Consider the following 9,715-nt stretch of genomic DNA (forward strand, 5'->3'; position numbering starts at 1 on the left):
CAAATGATTCTGAATCGTCAGCCTAGGCAAATGCCACATCATTTCTACTGAATACTTCCAACAATTCTGGTTGTTATTTATTTCTAATAAAGTGCAAAAACATCAGTGAAAAAATGATGTTTATAGTGTTGTGTGATTCAAAGGTGCTGATATTCCACACAGTATTATTGCCTATTACTACTCTGGAGGTACTTGAAAAATAATCAAATATAAATTAACAAATTATCTATAGCTCCATGCAGAGGAGAAAATAGCATTTTCTTCACCCGAAATTTAGAATAATTAACACCAATTTTCAACAAGCACTGGATTGGTCTTTCAGGCACCTGGGGGTAGGGATCCAGCTCCGAGATTTGCTGCTGGTCCAAAATGGGAAATTATCATTCCTACTCCTCATTTTAACTGTGAAACTACAAAGACAATTCACTACTGCTGGATTCATTATAAACTTTCAAATACCGTTCAAAAGTCATTTTTCAGTATATGGTCTTGAGGAAGTTTACACATTAAAACTAAGGAATTTAATGCAGAGGGAATACCAAGATGATAAAAGAAAAGGTTCTTGGGATTCATTCATCACAACCTGTAGGTATCCGTGATCCCTTGAAAGGGGCTAAAACATCTCACCAACAGTAGCGTATTCATGTACCTTATCAGTACGCAATATCCTTCACTGCATGCCGCTTCAGTGTAGTGGGAACAGATAATGTAATTGTAGAGAATAACACCCATTTTAAGAACTGATGAAAGCTATTATGTTATAGGTTAAATGGGATGATAATGGCGGTAAACGATCATCAAAATCCCTTTGCACCAAGAGCAGAAAGAAGAAAGAGCATTCCATTTATTCCTCATACAAGACTTCTCACTAAAGGAGCATTCCAAGATAAGTTAAATAAATACCATTCATTGAGTTGTTGGAAGAAAATAATAGAAATTCCATTTATATTTATTTTTGACTTGCTGCCTTTTAATTCCTATGTTTCATTTGTTTTAGAATTCACATAAATATGAATATAGTATATATGTTTATAATTTATATAAATATATAAATAAATAAATAAATAAAGCAAAAGCACTGTCTCACATTGTAGAGGAGGAAAAAATGATTTTCTCTCTATCCTTCTAGGTTCTTAGCTGAGACCTATTGTAATTAAAGACAGATTAACAGAGAACAAACAGAAGTTTAATAACATGTATACCCCTTTATTTTATTTATTTTTTATTTCTTTAATGTTTATTTATTTTTGAGAGAGAGAGCATGAGCAAAGGAGACACAGAATCCTAAGCAGGCTCCAGGCTCTGAGCTGTCAGCACAGAGCCCAATGCAGTGTTTGAACCCACAAACTGTGAGATCATGACCTGAGCCGAAGTTGATTGCCCAACCAACCGAGCCACCCAGGCACCCAACAGGTATACTGTATAATGGGAGAGACCCAGGAAAACTGAGTACCTCCCTGAAATGGTCCAAGGCACCACCTTCACTACTACCTCTGAAGACAAATGAAGGATACTGGGGCTGGAGCAGGTATGGAAGTGGACGGAAAAAGGTACAATACACAGGGTCAGGTTGTTCATCAGATTTAGGTAACTTCTACTAGGTTTCCAAAGCTTCTCCCATTTCTGCTGTTTTTTTAAAAATAGCCAACTCAAGATAATTAACCCTGATGCCAAAAGCATATTTTGGCATGGCAAATTCTGCACCCCTTCAATCTCTTTACCAAGCGTTGTCTAAATTCATCTTCTAATTGGTCCCTCTGACTCTAGTGTTATCTGGATCCCTCCGATCCTTTGTCTACATCACCAGAGACATCTTTCTTAGGTGTACATCTGATTTTGTTATTCTCCTGCTTAAAACCTGTTAGAAGGTTCCTTGTTGCCTAAAGAAAAGAAATCCATAAGGAATGCCATGATCTTGTCAGTGCCTACTTCTTCAGGTTTATTTTCATCAGAGCCCATTGATACACTTCACTCAAACTGTACTGAACTACTTTGATCCATGTAAAATTTGTTCAGGTCACACTTCACCTGTAACAGTATTTTAAATTGGAAGTTTGAACTGAGTCACACAGTACAATAGACATAGAATTTCAAAGCCAGGTTGCCAGAATAAAAGCAGACTTTCACCATGTAAAATCTTTAGAACCAGTTAGAGATTAATTTTAGGTCAGATTTCCTGGAAACAGACTGTGAGATGGGTGGTTATATGCACAAGGTTCACTGGGAGTGTTCTAGGGAGATGTAGGACATTAAGGAAGCAGGGTTGAAGAAAGAATCTTATCTCCACTTCTTTGCAAATGGGGCCTTAGAGAATATTCCCAAAAATCTCTAGAGTTTGGATGGTCAGCTGTTCAAAGTTGTACCAAATTAAAGAAAGGGGATTAGGACTTTGAACCCTCACATCAGCCAATCATCGTCCATATACCACCTGAGTGAAAGGTAGTCATAATCTCAAATGAGAAGAGAATGCCCTTTAAGACGCCCAGTTGTGAGCCAACAGCAGAAGATATTTCCAGCACTGGCACTGATGAGGGGGTTGTCAGTGGATCAACATGCTACTTACTAGAAATTTCTAAAGCCCAAAGAAAGATATTAAAAGAAAGAGAAGGGAAGGACTTGTGAATGAGTTTTGCTAGTTAAGATATTGCTGCTGTGCCCAGAAGGAGAAAAATGTTTGAGTGACACTATTCCTTTTACGTTAAGCCTAGAAAAAGAAGCTTCACGGAGACCAATTTAAAAACCTAAAGTAGGTCTCTTGAAGATTGAGAAACATAGTGATTAACAGTGAGGACTTTAACAAGTTATATAATGTCTTTGAACTTCTGTTTCCTCAACTGTAAAATGTTTACAAAAACATTTACTTTGTTGGTGGTTGTGAAGATTAAATAAGAGATTCGATCTAATTAATTTAGCACAGAACCTGATGGAGTAATTTACTGATTAATATAGGTCTCTTTACATTATCTCCTCCTAATCTTGGGTAAAATCACACATTCTTAATGAGGTCTTAAATGACTATTCTTTCAAAAATCTTAACTCTCTACTCCTCACGGCAGCGTTTCTTTATACACCACCTGCTTATGCTTCTCCATAGTACCCACCATCCAACATACAGGATAAATGTACTTTTTTTTTTTTTTTTTGCTGGTTGTCTGACTTCTGCCACCAGCATGTCAGCTCAGTGACAGCAGAGACTTGATCTTCCTTGCTCCCTGCTCTATTCTCAGGACCTGGATGACGGCCTAGTACATAATAGGTACTCCAAAACTCTTTGCTGAATAGATGAATCTAGAATACTATTTAGGGAAACATAGTTAATTTGCACTATAACCAAGTCTATTTTATATTATACCACATTAATATTTAAAGGGCATTCAGCCCAGAAATTAGGAGTATAATTGACATACACTGAAAGGCTTAGAGAGTTAGGGTTGACAAGACATTAGTATTAGGAATTAACTTTACATTTCAGATTTGGCGGTCACAACAGCTTTGTGGGACTAATAGCAAAGCTGACGGAAGAGTTAAGAAATGTTCCTATTTGTATTGGCATAGAGCTGACTGATCTTAACAGAGAAAGTAAAGGTGACAACTTGTTATTGAATAAAGCAGACCAAAGAGACAATCCAAACAAGTTTAAAATCCACATGGTTCTAGACTTGCTTTAACTCTGACAAATGACGAACATTATTAAAAACCATATACGACAAAGTATTTTATGATATGAGAGGCAGATAGTATTTGTATAGCAGCTATTTGTGCACTAGGCACTTTATTACAAAGGTTAACCCAATTAATCCTCACAACAACCCAATGATCAATGTATTATAACCTTTTTAAAGATGAAAACACCTGAGGTTTATTTTTTAATTGTTTACTTTTATTTTCATTTGAGAGAAGAGTGGGCTAGAAGGGCAGAGGGAGAGAAAGAGACAGAGACAGAGACAGAGACAGAGAGAGAGCGAGAGAGAGAGAGAGAGAGAGAGAGAGAGAGAGAGAATCTTAAGCAGGCTCCATGCTTAGCACAGAGCCCAACATGGGGCTCAATCCCATGACCCTAGCATCAGATGCTTGACCAACTGAGTCACCCAGATGCCCCCCAAACACCTGATATTTAGAGAGGTGAAGTAGGACAATAAAGCCACCCAACCAGGAAGTATCGCTCATGACAAAAACCTCAGTATTCAACACTGAGGCCATTGGTTTCTCTACCACATTGTCATTTTATCATTGCTATTTCTTCCTGAAGAGGTTAATAGCACCATAGAATTATGAATTAGAATCACTTTTTTCTGATCACTTATAGATTCTGCATAGCCTGGTAACAAGTCCTGAGCCTATGTCCAGATCCTGAATGGAGTATCTTAACAAATTCTGCTGAAAAGAAAAATACCAATTAATATAGCCAGGGGTATTAAGTATACTCCCCTTTTTTGAATGCTAAGGGTGCCTAAAGTAAAGGAATTCATCTTAAGTAGATATTTTTAATGAAATTTAAGATTTCCAAGGGGGAGAGTTCTCTACCACATGGGAATCAGCTTTCCAGTCCAGAAATAGAGGAAATAGGCCTTTCCTTTTCTGACTCAGGTAGTAAAGTTGAGAATAGTTCCAGACTGAACTGGCTGTTTATCACTGTTTCAAATAACATACTCAAGTTCTCTGCAGAACTCCAATTCCCTGAAATGGAAATTTACAAAGTTTTCAAAAAAGAAGTATTGTTTCAAGTATTCATTTTAAACAGTCACTGAGATCTCCTATATAATAACAAGACTGTTGTGAGGACTGCATGGGTGAATGTAAATCGAGGGTCCAGAGAGTCTGATACATGGTTGGTGTACAAATGGCAAACACATTTCTATTTTTGCTGTTGTTGTTAAAAGGCTAGGCAGTGCAAATGATATAAAATACATTTGTTGAAAACCAATGGGGCACAGCTTTGGTCATGAATGCTATTGATATTTTTTCCTCTATGGGCATTCAGGATGAGTTTTGTTACCTATGCCAAAAATACTACCGTTCTCTAAGAATAATTTCTTATATTGGTAATGCCCAAAGTGCTTTCACATTAACTCTCAGAAAAATCCTAGGAGTGAAGTAGACCAAGTTTTCGGTCTCTGTTGAATGTAGCTAATAAGGGATGGGGCCACAATCATTTTTTTAATTAATTAATTAATTGATTTTATTTATTTTTGAGAGACAGAGAGAGCACGCACAAGCAGGGGAGGGGCAGATAGGGCTGGGGACAGAGGATCTGAAGCCAGGTCCTTGCTGCTGACAGCAGTGAGCCTGATGTGGAACTAAAACTCATGAACTGAGATCATGACCTGAGCCGAAGTCGGACGCTCAACTGACTGAACCACCCAAGCGCCCACACAATCTTCTGACACTATGCAGTGTTCTTGCAAAAATATGCAAGACTTCTAATCTCTAGATATTTACCCATTCCATTCTGCTAACTCTCAACCATGCTAAACAAGCATGTGAACTTGAGCAGGCAGGGGAAATAAAACACTTTATTCCATATCTGTATCTGTGTCTGTTCCTGTACCCATATCTATATTAAGTTAAATGCAATGACCCTGCCTTTTATAAGTCAAACCTGGCTAGCAATTTCATATGGTTCAACATGCTAATCTACAGGCAGTACAGGAGACTGTTTAAGAGGGTAGGTTTGGGGACTGGACAAATGTTAGACCTGTAGCCCTGCTCTTTCACATAAACGTTGTATGAGCAAGGGCAAGATCACAGACTACTGTGAACCTCAGAATCTTCACTGTTTTTAATGAAATATTAAATTCAGTAATAGTTTTTAGAGTTGCACCTACCATACACTAAGCCCTCAGTAACTTAATTACCACTAAAAGCACTATTACTATTATGAGTAACAGCAAGGATGCTCATCTACAATGGAGAAGAAATCATCCTTACTCCAGTCCTCAGTAGTTCTTCGAATAAGTACCTGGGCAAAGTATATATATAAAAAGCAACTTCTAGAGGAATCCAATGCAGTGTGGTGCTTGAACACCCTATCCAACTCCTGAGAGCCTAACTACTAAATTTTCAGGGATTTTGCAGGCTGGTTCCAGCAGTCAGTATTAAAAATTATAACAAACTGACAATTTAATACATTATATTACAAGCAAAAGTAATAAACACTCAAAACTTAAAATATTGTAAATATTTTACTATTATCTACGCTCTCGACATTATTCACGTCTATTGCATCATGATGGTGGAAAGATTAATTAACAGTGTGCTACTACTATGCATCTGTTTTTGCCTATAAATTCAGTTACATCAGTGTGGTAGCTTCAGATTGGCCAGTGTAGGAGTATCCACACCACAGAAATCAGAAAATGCTATCAACGCTTCCTCCTCTCTCCCCAAAAGCCAGTGGTTAAACATCTAGCAACACACAATTAGACCAGTAGTATGCAAGTGGCTTTTAACCATGGTATCATACTCGTGGCTTACAGTCTGCCCTCCCCTACTCCATACATGTGAATTTTAGGATCTGCTTACAGCCATCTTCACTAAAGCCTTGAGCAGAATATAAGGTAAATGAGAAATTTGTGGGTGTAGATAATTCCACAGCCTCAAAATATGCCCAGGCTTGGGAAACTCATCAGCCTATATTGTTCCCTTTGGAGCAACCGACATTAAGCATGTTTCACTTTGAGGGTTAATAGATGTGTACGCATGCACACACACATTCACACACACACACACATCTAGAAAACTCAAATGACAAAAAATTTGAACACTACTCTAAAATCTTTATAAATATAAATTAATTTTGTGGAAAAAATTAAGGTATGATCTTTAATAATACATTTTATCAGCTATTTCAATATATATGTATCAAGTGACTTGATGCACTTCTAACATAATAAATGTATGTGAAACAAAATTCAAACTATCTTTAAGAGCAGGTACTTCAATGGTATATGCCAACATTCTTTGTGGAGCATGGAAACAATGCACAAAAATATTCTGTGGTGCAAAAACATTCTTTGAGCACAGAGCAGTATCCAGAGGAGAGAGGACCTGGGCAGAAACAACTATGCAAACTTTTTCCAAAACGCATCTTAGGAGTTTGGATGATGTTGGGTGGGTCCCCAAGTAATTAAATGCAAATTCAAAATGTTGCATTGGATACTCATCCCTGAATCCCATATTGTGATTCGAAACTGCATGGAGAACTAATTGAGGAGACTGAAGAATTCAGACATATTGAAGACAACTGTTTAAATTTATATTTGCAATTAGTTCTGTTTTGCTGTGTCTATTTAATATTTAACAATGGATATAAATATTGCACCATACCAGCTTTTAACAGTAAGTCTAGCATTTATTATGTGATGTATTATGTACACAGAATGCTTGTGATTATGAATACGAATGAGTAAGTGAAGATCTATGCCTTTCTGTAAGATGGGATTGTGAAGGAAGTGCCATTTTGTTGTGGATTTAATGTTTATGTCTCTACAGATTTCACTGGCTAAAGCCCTGAGGTCCAATGTGGTGGTATCTGGAGATGGGGTTTTTGAGAGGTAATTATGGCTAGATGAGGTCATAAGGGTGGGGCCCTGGTAGTGTGGGGTCAGTGCCCTTATAAAAGTAGAGACCCTAAAGTAGTGATACCTGAGAGCTCACTCTTTTTCTGTCATGTGAGCACACAAGAAGTTGGTGACCTCCAAGCCAGAAAGAGCTCATATCAAAATGTGACTGGGCTGGCACTCTGATCTCAGATTTCCAACCTCTAAAACTGTGAGAAAATGTGTTCCTCTGTTGTTTACGCCACCCAGTGTATGGACTTTTGTCATGGTGGCCTCTCTCTCTCTCTCTCTCTCTCTCTCTCTCTCTCTCTCTCTCTCTCTCTCTCTCTGCCTTTTCAATGCTTATGCACTCTGTCCCTCAAATCAATAGACATCTTAAAAAATAAAATAAAAATAAAATGAATTGTATAATAGCAGATGATTACAGATAAAAGAACTATAAATCTCAGACCCAATTTAAGGAGTCTCCAGGAAAACCAAAGACAATAGGTAAAACAAGAGCAAGGACACTAGAGAAAAATTTATACTCCTATGTCACAGCTACAACAAATAGTACACATAGTCTAACTCCTACCCAGATAAAATAAAACCTTATACTAAGGACTATTTACCATAGTTCTCTTTACCTGACATATTATGTATGGCTTTCAACAAAAAAATCACAGTACATGCTAAAAGGAAAAAAAACACATTCTGATAAGCAAAGGCAAGCATCAGAACCAAACTTGGATATGGCAGAGATTTGGGAATTACCAAGTCAGAACTTTAAGATAACTATGATTAATATGCCAAGGGCTCTAAGTTTAAAAATGGACAATATATAAGAACAGATCAGTAATGCCAAAACTCTAAAGATGTCAAAAGAAAATTCTAGAATTCAAAAACTCCAACAAATATTTTAAATGCCTTTGAGGGGCCCATTGAAGACTAGATACAGCCAAAGAATCAGTGAGCTTAAAGATATGTCAATGGAAACTTCCTAAATTGAAAAACAAAGGGAAAAAAAGGATTTAAAATAATGGGATGGAATATCCATACAAATATCCCTACAAAAGGATAACATACACATAATGGGAATACCAGAAGAAGGAAACAAGAAGGGAATAGAAAAAAATGAAGTAATAATGGCTGATATTTTTTCAAAAGTACGATAGACACCAAACTACAATCCAAGAAACTCAGAGAACATCAAGGATGATATTCCAAAAAAAATCTACAACTCGATATATCACCTCCAAACTAAAGAAAACCAAAGACAAAGAGAAAATTTTGAATAAAATCAGAGGGGGGGGAACCCACACTACCTCTAGAGATACAAGGAGTTTTGCAAGCAAGAAGAGAGTAAAGTGAAATCTATTAAGTGCTGAAAGGAAAAAAGAAACACCCCATGAACCTAGAATTCTGTATCTAGTGAAAATATCCTTCCAGAGTAAAGGAAAGTAAAGACTTTCTCCAAAAAATTAAGTGGAAAGAATTTGTTACCAGTAGACTGCCTTGTAAGAAGTGTTGAAAGTTCTTCAGAGAGAAGGATAATGATATAGGTCAGAAATTGGAATCCACATAAAGAAAAAGAGAGCATTAGAGAAGAAATAAAAAGGGAAAATATTTTATTTTTCCTGGTTTTAATTAATTTAACAGAAAATAATTCATTCAAAATCATAAAGAAACAACTTTTGGGATAACCATAGCTCATGGATAAATGAAATGAACGACATCAAAATTACAGGGGACAAGGGTGCCTGGGTGGCTCAGCTGGTTAAGCATCTGACCCATCTTAATCACTTTTAAGTGTACAGTTCAGTGTACAGTTCAGTACATTCACATTGTTGTGCAACCATCCATCTCCAGAAGTCTTTTCACCTTGCAAAAGTGAAACTCTGTACCCATAAAACAATAGCTCCCCATTTCTCCTTCCCTCATCCCAAGGCCACCACCACCAATATAAACTCTACCCATTAAAGACAACTCCTTCTCCTCTTCTCCTCCTATTCCCTGGGAACCTCTAATCTACTTTCTGTCTCTATGAATTTGACTATTCTCGGTACCTCATAAAAGTAGAATCATACAATATTTGCTCTATTGTAGACTGTCGTATTTTACCTAGCATAATGCCCTCAAGGTCCATCCACGTTGTAGACTGGGTCAGAATTTCCTGG

The sequence above is a fragment of the Suricata suricatta genome, chromosome X, assembly GCF_006229205.1.
Source record: "Suricata suricatta isolate VVHF042 chromosome X, meerkat_22Aug2017_6uvM2_HiC, whole genome shotgun sequence".
Lineage (NCBI taxonomy): Eukaryota > Metazoa > Chordata > Mammalia > Carnivora > Herpestidae > Suricata > Suricata suricatta.